This window comes from Accipiter gentilis, chromosome 10 (assembly GCF_929443795.1).
Source record: "Accipiter gentilis chromosome 10, bAccGen1.1, whole genome shotgun sequence".
NCBI lineage: Eukaryota > Metazoa > Chordata > Aves > Accipitriformes > Accipitridae > Astur > Astur gentilis.
Window position 1 is genome coordinate 31960013 of NC_064889.1, and position 17567 is coordinate 31977579.

Genomic DNA, 17567 nt, shown 5'->3' on the forward strand with positions numbered 1-17567 from the left:
AGCATTAAATATGAAGGAAGAAAGTAAACTTTGAGAACCAGATTTTATTCATGTTTACCATCTAGTTAGGCAAAACTACTTTCTATAACCTAAAAAGACACAGGTATAACCAAACCGCAAGGGCAGCACTCTCACCATTCTGCAGAACAATCTTCTGGCCCAACCACCTGAAAAGAAACAACGAGGATGTTCAGCCACAGCAAACACACTGCAGGGAAAGCTGGGCACAGGCGTCAAGAGCTGCTCAGTGTGTGCGCCAGGCAGTCAGACCCCACAAGGCTGCCACAAACACCTCTTGATCCAGGGCCCTCTTGCAAATGGTTATGTTGCATATTAATTACATTGAGAAAATACTTTGTTTAAAAGTTAGCCGACAGGAAAATCCTCAGTCAGACATGTAACTTTGTTTTTAAAATTAAAATTCTTCAAACTTAGAAGATATTTTTCTGATTTATATCCAACTTTTCACTCCTTTAATTAGAAACCTGAGAAGATTTAAATATAGCAAAACTTATAAATTTTGGGTTTAAGGATAAATACAGCTCATTTTCCAGGTGTAACCAAAATCAGGATATTTGCAATCACCCTATCTAGGCCTCCATATGCTTTGTTCTGATAGCCCATGTGACCAAAAATACCAATTTGTAACCCAGGGAAGACTGACATCAGTGAAAGGAAAGGGAAATGCTTGTTCAAATAATAAACTGATCAAAAATGCTAGTCTGCAGCAGTACACAAGTGAAATGTCTTCTATCTGCAGACTGAGACTGTTGGACAGCTCTGCCCAGGTCAGTTCAATATCAGGAGACAAAGCAGAAAGGGAGAATTGGTTGCAAATTCAAAGCATGTGACTTTGCATTTGGTAAACAGAGCGCAGCTTCACTTGGCGCAGGAGACATTACCCAGTCAGGGTGTTAGCCAGAAATCCAGCTACAGCTAGAGACCACTGTCCTACACAGACCCATCTTCTCTGGATCAGCATCAAGTGAAGCACCTAAGAAAGGCAGCATCCCACCCCCAGCTCTCCTTAAAATCCTTCCCAATAGCATTTCTACCACGAAAACTTCCAACAGCACACCAGTGCCAATCACCACTTTTGGCACCATCTCCTTTCCAGCTGGGGGGAAGCTACTCTCAAGCCTGCGGTGTCATGGTAAAATAAGGCTGCCAAATCAACCCAAGCACGTGCCTTATCATACCAGGCATGGGAATGCAACTGCATTTCTGCCGAAACAGCTGTAACACACGGCCCAGAGCTGATGTTTGTTCACACCGACAGCAGAAAAGTCAGATGTGTGGCCAGCAGAAAGCCTGCCAGCACAGTGGTAACCTCCTAGACTCATCTGAGCATATCGGAGCCGGCAAAGCGAGCTTGTACTGGATCAGTGTTGTGTCACAGGGACGCAGCACTTGGGTCTGGCACCAGAAGGCCCTGAGCCTGTTTATTTCTGCTGAGGCACAGCATGAACAGCGTTTGTTCAGAAATACACTTCATAGTGTTGTGGTTACCCTGGCAGAATCAGCTGGACGAGACGTATGGTGGAAAAAATTCACCACCTGATGAACAAGTAGGTGCGACACAAAGAATTAAGTGAGCTTGTTAAACCATCAGGCTCCCAAATTAACGCCCCACTGAAACGTATCAGGGACAGTTCACACACCTGGTTAAAATGGCATGAAGCAACAGTATATTCAAGCTCCCAAGACAGACACATCAATCATATCCTTCTAATTCATGTGCCGCTAGTGTGCAGTGCCCCCGTTTGTAAGATCTGATTGTAAATAATAGCATCTGGCAGCTACTCCATGGCCCCTGTGCACACCATGGACTCTACAGCATAGCAGTTTTCCCCCGCAAAACAAAGCCACTGTGGTGGGGAGGAAAGGGGGGCAGAAAAGTTGTTTTTCCCTCCCCCAAACTACACAGTCCTTCCTTTCCCTCCCAGCCTTTGATACTGTTCACTTTTCCATAACTTTATTAACATCCTGGAAAGTGACTTATTTTTCTCTCCTCAGCTTGTTTTTGCTGCTTTACTGGGTTAAATCTGCTCACAGATAGGCCCTGACAAATCCCAGTGCCAGGTCAAGGCAAGCAAAGGAAGCAGTTTGCTGGGACTGGGGGCAAGGAGGGTCTCCCATTTTAGCAGCTATGAAATATTAATTCTTTTTATCCCAAACTGCACCAAGAAGGCTTGCCAATCGCCGGCAGATCCGTTGCAGCCAAGCGCAAAACACAGTCTGATGGCAAAGCTGGTTTAAAGAGCACCTTCTTCCTCCCACCGTCTGACAGCTCTTCAGTTGTACAGGAGCAACCATCTGGGGTGACCTCACTGTGAGCCAGATCAGCCAACCAACACCAACAACAAGCAGGAAAAGCGCGCTTTTTTTTTTTTTGGCAAAGAATTTTTGTCAGAAGCCAGGATCACTTTGGTGTCAGGTTCACAGCACAGGCCTTCCCTGCTCCCCTTCCCATGTTTGTGAGAACACATGCTTGCCTGAGCTATGACCCCAGCTGAAATCCCCAGCTGTAGGAGAAAAAACAAACCATATAGAAAATCACAGATGTAACGAGAGCAAAGTACACAACTTCCAACAAAGCCTTACAACTTGCTCAAGTAAAGAAACCACCTTATCAGTATTCCATAGTATGTGGGGAACAAAGTTTTGGAATCCACATAGTACTAGTGATAAATCAAGTGAAAAAATATATGAGCAATGTTTCTAAGTTCCACTTTCCATGTCTGTAAAACATGCCTGCAAAGGAAGTGCAGTATCAGTTTAATTTTGCTAGATGAATTTCAAAAGAAGATTCAGTATACATTAAAGAAACTAATCTAAAAGCTGTTTTCCCTTGGCTTAGGGGGGGAACCTTTTGTATGCAGTATCATACATGACCATCAAAACGCTGCATGAATGCTCACACCTGTTACTGCACAGGATGAACCCCAGCACGGAGCCTGCCTGGGAGTTGATCTCGGGCGCGGGTGAGGCTGGCTGGTACGAGGATGGGCCCGCTGGCCCCACCACCCAGCAGCCCTTCCCCAGCCCTGCGCTCGCTGCAGCGCCCACAGACCCCTCGTGCCCCCTGCCCAGGAGGGACACATGGGGATCACCGTTCTCACTCACCTCAGGAACGGAAACGCCGAGGGCCAACGTAACCACCCGCGGTCGCCATTCAGGGCTGTGGCTTCTCTGGGGCTCAGCCCTGGCAGAAAATCCTGCAACACACAAAGTTCTGGGAAAATTCACGTGAAAAGCACACAGTCTCGGTCTGACCACCACCACACTGTGCGCACACCCTGCCCTGGCCAGGCAACCCCCTCCCCGCTGCACGGCTTGCCCTTTCCACCCCTTGGGCCCAACTCAGCTCTCCCCCAGCACCCCCACTCCGTGGCACTGCCCACCCACAGCCCTGCACCACCCCGCACCCACACCCCCAGTGCAGCCTCCAACACCTCCCCCATGGAGGAGCCGTAAGTCGAGTTTGTCCCCCACACAGCACCCCAGCTCTCCTGCAGCCCCCCTGCCCCCCAGTGAACCCCACATCCTGCCCCCCAGGCCCTCGCTACCCCCCAAGTCCCCCTTGCACCCCCCACAGCGCTCCAGCCCCCCCCCATCTCCCTCAGCCCCCACATCGCCCCCCACCTCCCACACCGTCCCCCAGCCCCCAATGACCCCCCACATCGCTCCCCACCTCCCACACCGTCCCCTAGCCCCCAGTGACCCCCCACATCGCTCCCCACCTCCCACACCGTCCCCCAGCCCCCAGTGACCCCCCCCACATCGCCCCCCACCTCCCACACCGTCCCCCCAGCCCCCACTGCACCCCATACCCCGCCGCCCCTCCGTCCCCAATACACCCCACCACCACCCCAGCCCCATGTCCTGCCCCTCAGCCCCCAATGCACCCCCCGATGCACACAAACACCCCCCCGGCCCGGCCGCCCACCGCCCGCCACGAGGCCCCGCACCGCCGGAAGCAGGAAGGCGGAAAACCCACCGAGACGACGCGAAGGCCAGAGAGCCTGGCGGGGCACTTCCGGCTTCCCGCGGTCCTCCAAGCACTGCCTTAAAGGGCCAGCGACGGTCCGGCTAGCGTCGCCATGGCAACCGGCGGGGCCCGAGCCAGGCCCGAGGGCGTTGCGGGCCCCGGCGGCGAGTAGCCGGGTGGCGAGTGCCCCGGGCGGCAGGGCGATGTCAGCCCGGGGCGCTGGGCCTTGGCCGCTGCCCTTCTCCGGAACGCTCCGCGCTACCGGCTCCCCGGGGCCCCGCAGGCCGCGCCGGGCCCGGCCCCGGCCCCGCCGGCTCCCCCCGGGTCTGCAGAGGGGGGACGGGCCTCACGGGCACCGCTCGGGCTTCTCCGTAAAACGGCCGAGAACGGGGGGGGACCGAAAACATGGCCCCATCCAGCTCGGGGACCAGTCCACACCCTGGGACGGTGCCGGGTTTGGTGCTGTATTCCCCCAAAAGGCACAGTCTCTGCGCACGGAGGGTTCAGAGGCTGCTCTTGGCCGGAGCTGAAACCGCAGCGGCGTTAATACAGAGTAAATCAGTATTTAGATCTAATTTTCTGTTGATGGTTTTCAAGGCCGCCTGTTCACGTTGAATTGTGGTTCACTTTCAGTGGCACTGACAGCTTCCCTCCAGGCTAAGCCAGAGAGGCTTTTCAGCATGAATAAAGGTATCTCGCTCAGGTAATTTAATCACAAATTTCCCTCCAAGACATTTTGGTATAAATAGCCCAACAGAAGAAAAACACTACAACACGCATCCAATAGCTTTCTCCCTGATGGCTCATTAATAATGAATAAGCGCTTAGTTTTATTTCTGCAATAACACATTTTAGCAGACCTTTTATAAAATATCCATACAGATCTAAACCATATATGCAGAACCCGGACAGGAAGAACAGCTGGTAAAGCCAAGCACCGCACTGCTAGCAAATGCTCGCTTTCAGGTTGCCCATAAAACCTTAGTGTGGCCTCTCAGTGCCGGCACAGTCAAGCAAGAGGCTTGAATGATACGGTGACAACTCGTCCCTCCAGCCTGTCCCCACACTGTGCAAGGGCAGATTGGCCCTGCTGGCTGAGCAGGTAATTCAATGCTCTGGTTTCCCATTAGTCGGTGTGAAGCCCCTGCCGTGCTGCCTGCATGCTGCTCAGAGCCTGCTCTGAATACTAAAACTGTTCATTTTCTTGTGATTTTTTTCTTCTGGTGCTTGTAAATATGCATGCAGAGTGTTTTACAAATACTGAGGAATGTCTTTCCAGTCCCTATGAAATCAGAGGTCATGCTCCCCATTTTGCACACAGAATTGTGATGCAAAGGGATGAATGAAAACATAAAACCCCACAGATCTGAGGAGCTGACTTTGCAAAACCTGCTTCTGCACTTTTCAGGGTACAAAGCCTTTTCCTTCTGCCCCTTGACCAGTGGTCACAAGCTGAGGGATATTCCCCTCTCCCAACACGGCCCAGGTTTTCATGTGTTGCTGGTTTAATGTTGGCTGTGGTGATGGTTAGTGGTTGGGTTTTTTTTTGTTATGATCACAGTGAAATCCTTTAATGGTGCCAGAAGGTGCCCAGAGCATGGTGGAAGAGCCCCGCAGCCAGTCTGCCCGAGGCTGAACCCTGGAACCTTGTGTGCAGTGGCCAGATGAGGCTCCTCGCAGGGCTGGACGAGCCAGTCAGGCTGCATAGGCACCCTGGGCAGCCTCACAAAAGAGGTGGGCTTTTCCAACTGAGTTAGAGGGGCTCCAAGACCCTCACAACCTTGTTTAACACCAGCCTGGCAGGGAGGTGGAGGAAGCAGCTGGACACTCTGCTCCAGACAGACACCCGCTTCCCTCTGGAGCAGCACATCAGGGTGGCACAGGGCCATGCGTGTGCAGAGCCTGAAAGCAAAACCATTTCACGACGCATGCTGCAAACAGTGCAACATGCTGCACACCTTTGCCGTGTCCCCCTCCCCTCAAGCACCCTCTTTTGTCTCTCCTCTTCATTGCTGAAAGGAGCCATGGGACCGCACAGCCGCCCAGCTCCGACTGATCAGCTGCCACACACCCCTGTGCTTTCATTTTTCCTCGGTGTAATAACTGCCAGGGCTGCAGCCAGCTTTAAATGTTATGTATCTCATTTGTACAGCTGAACCTGTGCTGTCTGGCTGATGGCAGGGACAGCTCTGAAAACAAAGTAATTCTTTTCTTTTTTTCCTTTTTGATAAAAGAAAACATTACCTCTCTGAGATTTACACACTAGATCAAGCATAAACCTGAATTATCTCCCTCTTCTTTTTTTCCAGGAGCAGATAATAGGTAGATCTATCCATCCGTCTGCTTTGTCACACGTCGCCCAGCTTGGCAGCATTTCTGTTGCTATTAAACCATGCTCATCCCCCTTGACATTTAAAGGACCGTTATATGATTACTGTCACAGTCTCGTATGTGGATCCTTAAACGAATTCTCTCCTCCTCTTCCCGCTGATGATGGATTTGCTCGTTTATGCCATAGTAATTTGTTTTTCTCATGCTGTGCTCCAGCAAAATGCTTTCATTGTCAAATGTGGTTTTCTGTACAGCCCTTCCCTGCGGTGCCATGTTACAACCGAGCAGCTCCGGGCAAATTGGAGCTGCCCTGTCTTTCAACAGTGGTAGCAAAACAAAATAGCATATGCCTTCAGGAACCTGATCATGCTGGGGTTGGATTCTCCTGCATTCGGAGTCACTGCTGCAGCGGTGCAAAACGTGGCAGACCACAGTGCTGCGGTTCCCATTGATGGGGCCTTGGGCTACCACGGCTGCTCCATCACACTCCTGCAGAATGTCCTGTGAGACACGGAGACATTGGCTCTATGGTGAGGAGAACACGGCACTCGAGAGCAGGGAGTTAAGGTTTTCTGTCTCTTTGGGAGCCTCTTTTCCACCTCTTTTGGGTGGGAAGCACCATCAGCTTGAGGGATTGCAGCTCATCCATTAGGTCAGCACACACATGAGGAGAATGTGCAGACCAGAGAGTTTGCTGCCACCAGAGCTTTTCCAGATGATCTGCAAAGGGGAGAAACATTTCAGCGCACCAAGTCCTGAGAGTATTTTAAAGTCCCTTTTGGCCTCTCCCGTGTTCTCTTGTTGGCCAGATCAGAAGCACTGAGGGTGGTACCCAGCTCTGCTGAGTGCTGGTGGGCAGTTTTGCCAGAAAGGTGGTCTCTTACATGTCCAGGCATTGAGTTAAATGGGTAAAAGCACTCACCAGACAGTGTGAAACATAAAGACGAGCCTTTGTCCCATACATCAGATTGTACTTTGAATATCTCTGATGTGAAAACCTGGCTCTGTACATGCTCTCAGCCTGCTCCCACCACACAAAAAACTCCTGCCTCTCCTAGGGCTGTTCACGCTGAGGGACTTTGCCTACCTTCGCAAGCAGCACCATTGGCGTGCCCTGGTTCCCACCACCTCAGAAACAGGCCGTGAGCAGGGCTACCCTCGCCCACCTCATGCTTGGGAAATGTGCCCAGCAGAGATCAAAATGCAAGTGTCCCCCTTGGATGGAGAGCATCACGGCTGGTTTTGTGGCAGGTCATGTCACCTGGACTCCTGAGCCCAAGGCACTCGAAGCATGCATGTCCAGCCTGCCACGGGGCTGCAGTGCTTCTGAGCTGAAAGCTTGGGGAACTCTGGCTTAACCTGAAAAACAAAGTGAAAATTTCCCACTCCACAGAGCTCAGTTGTTTCTAGAATTACTCCCATCAGCATCTCCTCTGTTCCCAATCCCCTGCCACAGAGAAGGCTGCAGAGGTTCGTGTATCTAATGAATTGCTATTCAAACCCACTTGCTTGTAGAGAAACACCCTTGACCAAATCCAGCTGTGCTGGGGAAAGATGTTTTCTCTCTCAGGCACTTGTCACTGTCCCCAGCTGGAGGTTTCTCTCCCATCAGCCTGCCAGCCGGGCAGTTTGTGTGCACAATTCAGATGGAGCCAGCTGGGCTGGTGTCCTCTACTCCAAAGACAATAAATCTGAGAGCCAGCAACCCAATAAGAAGCACTGCAGTGGCCCAGCATGCTGCTGATCACGGCACATCTACGCTGCTGCCTCCCACCTACCAGGGGCTTTTTGGAAGAATAACTCATCGTGGCAAAATTTCTGCGAGATCCAGTACCGTATGGCTGTGCTTCCTTCATATTAGCTGTACCAGGTATATTTATTCTCCAGCAGAACACCAAGCTGCCAAGCAGTATGTCATGGAGCTTGACTAACTTCTCAGGCACAGACTAACTGTGTCCAGCCCTGAGCTCCTCTCTGCTGCCCGGTGGCTCCACATTGCATGCATGAATTAACACCTGCAGAACAGCATCCTCAGACCTCTTCATAGAGGTGAAACAACCCCCAAAGTGGGATGACAAGTCCTCCCCAAACTGCGCAACCAGCACATCTGCAAGGGTAGCAGTGTCCATGGCACAAGCTGCTGCAGGATGCTAACTCCTTCCACCAGCACAGCTGGATCCCAGAGATGATGGGTTTTGGCTGTATGCATGCCTGCAGGACAGAACTTAACACCAGCAGTTATTCATCTGGTCCTCCCAAGAAAACTGTGCAACGAGGACAGCCCTGCAGCTGGCAGCAAGGCGTTCAGTGTGCCTGCAAACACTGGGGGTAGTAACTGTCTTTAACCACAGCGGATCCCCTGTCTAAGCAGAGGAAAGCTGGACTGTGCAGAGACGGGTGGTAGCTGGGGCCAGCCCTGAAAGGACCACGGCAGTCCCTTTCATTCTGTGCTCAGGTAGCCACACTCTGAAATGCCTTTGAAATACTCCAGAGCACTTGGTCCCTTTCCACCTGAAAGCTCCCTGTACCCTTGCGAGCGAGGTCAAGTCATGGCAGCAAAGAGGCAGCTGGAGGCACACCGAGAACTCTGGTTGCTGAAATTATACCAAGGAAATTCCTCCGTATTGCATTTTGGGGACCAGCGCTGACACCCTCCTGCTCTGCAAAACCCACAGCCCTAAACGTCCCCCATCCCCAGCCAAGCACTGCCGCCCCTCGCAGAGCCCCCCACACCCCCGACGAGCTGCAGCCGCCCGGGGACACGCTTCCAACGCAGGCGCCTCGGATGAGTTGGTGCCCTTTGCAATCTCCTTCTGTTGCATTCCTATAGAGTTTGGCCAATTTGCATAACAAACACGCAGTATAAATGTCAAAATCGGCCACATCCATATCTTATTTTCGCTTCAGACTCTAATTACATCATTTTGACTCTAACTTGCCTTTGCAAATAGCTGGAGCCTGGCAAGCCAGGGACGTCGCCTTCCCAGATCCCTGGGGCTGCGCTCCGAGAGCCCAACATCCATCTTACTTACGGCTGCCCGAGAGCTCCTGCCTTTCCTGCAGATGCAATTAGTGGCTCTGCCACTGCTGCCCAGCTCAAATGGACCCAGGGAGGAGAGAAAAACACATGCTGAGCCAAGAGACAGACCTGCATGGCAGCCCAGAGAAGCAGATGGCCTCTTCTGCATGCCAAGAGGGAAACCGAGGCAGAAACAGCCAGGGGTCTGGCTCTCCGTTGCAGACCCACACTGCAGATCTGGATTCCCGGTGCTACCCTTGTCTCACTTTGGTTTGCGCAATTTCTCGTGAAGTGCCATGAGAACAGATGTGTGCAGGGTGGTTTTGCAGGTGCGGGGTGAGGAGAGACAGCTCCAAACCCTGGTCTCTTCCAGACTTATCCAGGCACTCCATTCCTCCTCCTGCTGAGCTGTGGATAAACCCTCTATAAACCCTGAATAAACCTACCTGCTGCTCTCCATGACAGCCCCACTGACTGCATCCGTTGCCTCCTGTGGGGCACATTTTGGGTTTGTATCTAAAGGTTTCAGAATCCCTAAAGCACCACTTTTCATTTAATTCTCCAGATGCAAATGAGGATTTGCAGGAAACCATTTGATTCACGGGTTCATCCTTTATTTTGGCAGATAGCATCAGTTAAACGCCTGCTTATTTCTGCTTTGTGAGAACAATATAAACCACTTAAGTACACATACAAGATAGACTGATCCATAAGTGCTTATGAGCTGTTTGATTTACCGGGGCGTCTTTATCTTTGCTGAGTATCTTAGAAAGTCATTTATTATTTAGCAGTAAATTAAAGCAGAGGGTCTGTGATTTTCAACAACAGAAATTAATATCCCAGCACTCCTTTGTACCATATATATCTATAATTTACAGCACTGAAATCGGCCAGATAGAGCTGCAAGACAATCCGTTTCCCCTTCTCCCTTGTTACCTCCTGATTACTGCTGCACAGGGGGGAATAAAAAATGGACTCGCAGGAGAAACGCTCAAGTCAGTGAAGGATAGTTTTAAATTAAAAGTCCAGTTTTTGTGGCTCTCGTGAGATCCCCTTCGCTTCCCACTCTGCCCTCCCACTCACATCACTTACGGATAATATATTGAACATGCTGCAATCTCGCCTTGAGACTGCCGATTTTTAACCTCACTGGTTCTATGCTCAGGGTTAAATAATAATAATAACAACAACAACAACAACAATAATAATATTCTTCCACCTGCAAGCCTCACAAACACAGGCTGTGGGGTGCTTTGCCCACCCATTCGCAATGGAGGGGCAGCCATGGTCCCCGCAGAGCTGGAGCAAGCGGTGGCTATCTGGAGACACGGGTGACAGCGAGGACAGAGCTCTTCCCACCGATGCTCCATGGACTCATAAAGTCTGTGGGCGATTTTAGGAACAAGGGTGGGGGTGTCGCATTGGAGAAAAATACATTCTTTGAGCTGGCAATTCCTTCCTTTGGGTCTGGGCCAGCTTGCCACCAGCAGCCTGGTGCCACATTCAAGTGCAATAACATGGCCGGAAAGTTTTATGGGCGGTGTTGGGCTCCAGCTGACACAAAGAAGCTAATAATTTATAGCAATCTTGTGTACTACAAAGGCAAAACATGTCCCTCTCAGATGTAGCTCTGGAAGCTGCAGGGATAAATCAGCTCCAGCAGGGAGCAAATATGAGAAAAGCAGAAAAATGACCCCAAAATTTCCACTTGGCTTCTCTGGAAGGAGGAGAGTGAAGGGGCCCTGAAAACACCCTCCCGGTGCCGGTGACCTCCCGGCTGGCCCGTACAGGCACCTGGGCTGTGCCTGGGTTTCCAAGCCCTGCCTGCAGGCACTGCGGCGTGAACCACCGCTGCCCGGACAGCCGGCACGCTGCCTCCAACATCTCCTTGCGTTGCCTTTTTTCTCTGCCCACATGAGCCACCCCGTCCTTCTGGAGCCCACCTGGGCTGCAGAGTAACGACGTTTTGCACCCCAGAGATGGGGGGGGACGGCGGCTGCACCCCGGGAGCCAAGCGGAACTGTCTGGGCGACGGTTGCTGTGCGTACACCGGCCATTCCTTATGCTCAGTAGTGAAATGAGGCATCTACACAGCAAGGTCCTCATGTCTGGGGCTCCGCGGGGGCAGGATCTGTGCTTTCGGCCAACAAATCCATCTGCTGGAATAATTCCAGAAAACTCAGTGCTACCCTTGATGCTGCCAGCTGGGAATGGCACCCATGGGCACTACAGATGCTTTCCCACTCTCTAACCACCACCTCAACCCACATAGTCATCTCTGTGTTGGAGCAGCACAAACCAACCTCCCAGTATCTACCGGAGGTGTTTCACAGCACCAGCAACTGGAGTGTCACCATGCCAGGACTGGGGTTGCTCTTGCCACAATGCTGTGTGGCGTTCTGCCGCAAGAACCGGACTCCCTGGCCTGGGGATCCTATGGCATCGGATGGGAAGAGGCACCCCATCACCTTATTTTCACCATACTCACTTGCCATGGTTCCCCAGGCAGCTGGCTGGCTGGACTGCTGCTGAATTATATGGGTCCCCTTCCATTTCTTAGCTAAATTAAGAGAATCGTTTGTCTTGCAGCAAACCAGATAAAAAGAAGACATCAGGAAATTCAGCCTTTAACAAACCACGCTTTCCTCCTCTCTTCTTCTCAGCGTGGAGAAATTTCCAAGGAGAAACCGTTACAGTATTATTTGTCTTTGTTTTGGGGAAGAAAAGCAAGCTGATTAAAAGCAAACATAAAGCAAGGCTGTGGGGTCCCAGAGACTCCCTTGCAGGGTTCAAAGGAAAAAAAGGAATAAAAATGTGGAAGTGTTAAAGCAAGATATTTAAGCTTTGAAGATCATATCAGTTATGGATGAATTAAACCACAGTAATTAGCACTGAAATCTACAATACCTGAAGAGACAAGGAAAACTGGTTTCTTCGGGCTCATCAAGTCCTTCCAGGGATGCCTGTGCCAGGCTGGGTTTATGGTCCAGGTGCTCACATCATCTCCAGCAGCGTCTGCACGTTGCGGCTGAGCCGCACCGGCTGGGATATAAGGGTTATCGTCGGGATACAGGCTGCCATTTGCATTGCTCGGGACTGCAGCCCACCCTCGGACCCGCTGCCCAGCATGGGGATGGGGACAGCAGCGCTCTGCGCTCTCCCCCGGGGCCAGCACTAAGCCCTGAGATGACGTGACCTGGAGGTGGAGATAAGGTGGGAGAACAAAACTCCTCTATGAGTGTTGGGAGGCACCTGAAGCTTATCTCCTCTGTGCCTGCCAGTTGAAGATTACAGGCTTTTATTTTCTTCTTCCCAGTGGCAAGGAAAAAAAAAAAAGAGAAATAGGGAAAAAAATGATCCTGCATGCAAAATATGAGCCTCAAATAAATATCAGGGCTATGTTATCCCATTAAAAAAGCATTTAGCTTCAAGCTTTAAACACCTTGGGCCTTACGATGCTGGGCTCTGACTGTGATGAGCAATGGGAATATATGTCTGCCAGCTGCTGTTGGCTCCTACCTCCTTGGCAAACCATTTCCTCTTCTCTTAGTGCAGAAATTTTTTTAGCAGAGCCACTTGGCTTCAGACCTGCCCAGGAATTAATTTACTTGAAAATCAGCAAATTAGGTTAGGTACCTCTGTAGCTCAGGGGTCATGGGCATGAAGGGGGGGTCCCAGCTCTTCAAGAGTTTCACCTTCCCCTTTGGAGTCGGGTCAGGCTCCCCGCGCTCTGCTCCTCCTGCCGTGGAGTTGGGAACGGGGCTTCTGAGCTGCTAATTTCTATCCTAGGTCTGCAGAAAAGGGATGGCTGGACCATTGTGCTCTGATAGTCCTCTGAGGGCAGGGAATCGACAGAATCTCTAGCAGATGAATGGGAAGGAACCGCTTTCCTGCATGCACACACAACCAGGGCAGCGATAAGGAAGTTCACTGGGAAGAAAAAAACCCAGGCAGATTCCTATCAAATAATATGTTCCTGTATAAGCGATTCTCAGCAGTGTGGAGGCTGAGCTGGGTTCTGTGGCACTTGGAGAGAGAAGTTCAGAACAGTGCAGATTAAAAAAAGCTGTAAAAACCTGTTGGCACTGCAACAAAGTTAATCACGTTTCATTTTTTTTGGTGGAGGAGGTAAAATTCGTCCAAGCAGCAAAGGTCAGCTCTATCCCCAAGAGCCACTTCACCCGCAGGCAGTGCTGAGGAATGGATTGTGCTGGGTGGCTGCACGGGCTCAGGTTTTACAGACTGGGTTTGTGGGTGCAGAGCAACATCATCCATTGTCCTTGGTGGGGTGACAAGACCAGGTAGCATGTCACCCACCTCCATAGAGAGAAAACCACCCCTGTGGAGCTGGGCACATCCCAGCCCCTCCAACCTCAACATCCTCCACTCTTCACAGCTGCCTCTCCTGCTACTTCTTATTTCCCGCCCCCCCGCCCCCCTCCCTTTTACAGCTTTTAGCTCAATTCAAGCAGATTGAGGCTGACCCAGGCTAGCCCCTCCTGCCAAAATTTTTCGTTCCTTTAGGTGGGAAACCCTCATGGCCGATGCCTCCAGTAGCAAGTTTCAAAACCCTTCCTTGCTCCTGGCTGCTGGAGGAGTGGGGAGAAGGGCAACAGAGTGGGCAACCTGCAGCTGGCAAAGGTTTACTGTTATATTTAAAAAGCCCTGGAGCAAACCTTTTCATCCTGGATGATATATTTTAAAAGCCTTTTCACCCCGGACCATTTAATGACTCCAGATATCCCCATCTGCAGAGGCAAGGTAGCGGCAGGGACAGTATTTGCAAGGTCCCTGCCTGGTGTGCACAGCAAAAGGGTGGCCTTCTCCAAGGTGGGTGGCATCCCACTGGGGATGGGGACCTGCAGGAAAGGCTGCACCCCTCGTTTTGGCTTTAGGCAGCCACCCCCCCGCCAGCTCTAAGTGTCCCCATTGCCACTAGATGTCAGTGAAGACTGGAGCTGGGGCTTTGCTCGGGAAGGGCTGATCCTGACAGCAGTGCTGGGGAAGAAAAAGCAGGGTCCTTGGGTATGGGCATCCCACTGTATCCCTCCCTGCAAGGCTTGGGGACACCTAGTGTGACCTGCTACCTCCAGGCATGGGTTCGGAGGTTTCCCCCGCATCTCCCGAGGGGCCAAGGGCCCCTCGGGAGATGCGGGGGAAACCTCCGAACCTTGCGGCCAAGGGTATCAGGAGTCCCAATTCCCCATCCCTGGCACTAAGCAGACAGCATCCTTCAGCCAAGCAGACAACTGCTCCTCGTTAGGCTATAAGCGGTGTGTAAAAACAGCAAGGGAAAGAAATCAGGCAGTTTCTTTGAAGGATGTACTACAAGCAGCTTGTTAGTGTGCAAGGAGGGGCAGGACGTAAGGTTTCCAAGGGAGCTGCGTGGACTGTCCCGTAGGCTGGCATGGGGTGAAGTGTGGGGTCAGCCTTACCCCAAGCCCAAGCTCTGCACTGTCCCCAAAGCCCTGTTACTGGCAATAACGCATCAGCAATTTAACGTCCCCTTCACAGCATCCACTCCTTCCCAAGTCTCGCCAGATGCTTTGCTTTACCATTGCAACAGGTTTCGCCCCGAGTACAAAGGGCTATTTCAGCTTTCTCACTGGGGATGGGCCACCTCACAGACCCGAGCGAGGCCAAGCTCACGGGGCGGCGGGGCAGAGGGCAGCCCCCGACCCAGCTCCTCTGACCGAGCTGAACCTGCATCCTCCATCTCCCGGGAGATTCCAGACCGGGAGATTTGCTGCTGCCCCCCCAACTGCAATGTCCACATGGGAGTAGCTCCCCTCTCCAGCAAGCTGGCCTCACTTACAGCATTGAAAAATAACAAATAAATACCAAATGTCTTATTTTCACAGGAAGTGAGGAATAGTGATGTTCCCGAGCTGAGCGGAGCAATTTGAATTTGCACTTGCTGAATTACAACGTATTGGCTTCAACCTCCCAATGAGAAGCAGTTTACCATCACCAGTGGGCGATTATTTAGGCAGAGTTTGAAATAACTGCCCAGCCTCCCACCAAAACCCATCAAGGTCAACCCTTTTCCCCACAAACATCCCCTAGAATTATAATTTTCTAGTTAAAAAAAGGTGCTTTACATGAAATTCTCAACTACCTCCTGTTGTGGGCTGGAGGTTCACAGATATTAAATACTGCAGGAGGGTAAAAACCCCATTCTCCTGCCAGTCTTCCTCAATGCATATTTGGGGGCTCCCTCTGTCCTCCCTGTTTCCAGTCTTGACACCCAGCCACTACATGCCCCATCTGTCAAATTATTTAAATAATTGCACTCAAAAAGTGCAATTTCTAATCCCATTTCTATTCTTACAGATGTCTTCCAAGATTCAGAGGGCTGCAGAGGAGCGGTCCCTGCTCTGCAGGGCCCACACCCAGAAATACACCCAGAAGTCCACACTGATTAAAAGATACTTGATTTTCACTACAAAATAGTATGGAGTTTGGGGGGTTATTTATTTTTTCTTTTGGTTTGGTTTGATTTTGGGGGTTATTTTTAAATGGTCTATTTGCTGAAGGTGTTCTTGTAGAAAAAGATTGCCTTGCACCCACCAGGTTTGCATGGAGATTACTTTGATGGGCTGGAATCATCTATGCTGACCTGGGGCCGAGCAAGGTGGGATGCTCTGCCAGATTTCCCAGGATTTTGTGAGGGTCTCGGTGCAGGGCTCAGTGGCTCTGCAGTCCAGGCTGTTAGGGAAAAGCCAGCACCAAGGAGCTTTGCTACATCCACGGCAAGCCCGGAGATGCTCACGAAGATGCTGCAAATACAAAATGGGATTTGCAGTGTATTAAACACCCCTAAAATGCTTTTCGGAGCCACAGGGGCCAGGGGAGGCTCTAAAGAGACACATTTGGCCGAGCCCTGGCTGACAAATTTCTGGGTGGCCCCATGGCAGGTGGCGGGGTGACACCGCTCCTCGCTGTCCCGTGGGGGACGGAGCGAGGCCACCCCCGGGCAGCCAACAGCAGTCAGAGCAGCCCTGCCATCGCTGCCTGACTAATGCATAAAACACCCATGAAATAATAGCTTAATCTTCAGCAGCTCCATCAGCCCTGCTCCTGGCCTGGAGTCACACCCATTATTGGGAAGGGGTAATAAAACCCCAGCCACCACCACCAAATCCATGGAGCCTGGGAAGGCTGGGGGCTGCCTCTGAGTTAATTGCATGCAAGAAAACAGCTATTAGGCTTTCTGAAGCCTTCTGAAGAGAATTAAAAGGGAATTAAGTTGCTCACTTCAGCTTAGTCAGTACAAATAAACCTTCAGCTGTTGGATTAGCAATGCTGGAGCAGGAGCAGTGGCTGCTGGAATTTCTTTCTTTCTGTTTTTTTTTCTCCCCCCCCCCCTTTTTTTGTTTTGATTGTTGTCATTCAGGCCAATAAAGTGTCAAACTAGCCTGGATCTTCTCCAAGAAAGCTCTGCCTTTGCAGCCGTGATGCTATTGCTTTCATTCCTCATGGAAATAAAGGAAGAAGCAAAAAAACCCAAACCAAAACCCTAATCCCAATTCACACTGGTACCTTTTATCCCCACGGGAGTCTAATGCAGATCTCATTTTTCATATAATATTGGACAAAGAAGCATACCTGACAAATAAAGAGATGCTCTCTCCCCCATCTGTGTGCGGTTTGCTCTGCACAGTTGAACTCACACTGCACCCGACAAGAGAGATGAACCCAAGCAGAGAATAAATTGCCAAATAACCACCGCCTGCAAACGGACTTGGGAATAAAGATTAGATTGGCTTGATGAACAACTCCTCTGTCGATGGTACTAAAGCACGGTTTGAGTGAGGAGTTACCCCCTGAGCACCATTGCACGCCTGGTGTGGGTTTGTGACCCAAAAGCATTTGCAAACAGCCTGGCCTGACCGATGGGCAATGCAGGCAAAGCAAGCAGGACTGGCACGAAGGCAGATGGGGGGGGGGGGGGGGGAGGGCTGTCCCTTCATTGGGCTAATTGATTAAATGTGAGGAATCTTCGTTTCTTCACCCAGTGACTCCAGGTACAAGACAGCTAGCTTGTGCCTCAGTTTCCCCAACTGCACACTTCTCTTTTCTACAGTGCATGATTGGATATCAACTTGCAAATCTGCCTATTATATACATATATATACACACACCCACATATACCTTTTATAGTGGGAGAAAAAGGAATTTCTGGCGCAGATGCAGGATATCCCCCCCTCCCTACAGACTTGCTTA

The 17567-nt window shown here is 51.1% G+C and overlaps 1 non-coding gene across 1 annotated transcript; it reads right to left on the reverse strand.

The window, feature by feature from the left end:
- Positions 1-2870: 2870 nt before the first annotated feature.
- On the reverse strand, positions 2871-3050 carry LOC126044164 (small Cajal body-specific RNA 16). Its single transcript, XR_007507599.1, has one exon. It is a non-coding gene; the product is annotated as a small Cajal body-specific RNA 16 (non-coding RNA).
- Between the last annotated feature and the right edge of the window lie 14517 nt (positions 3051-17567).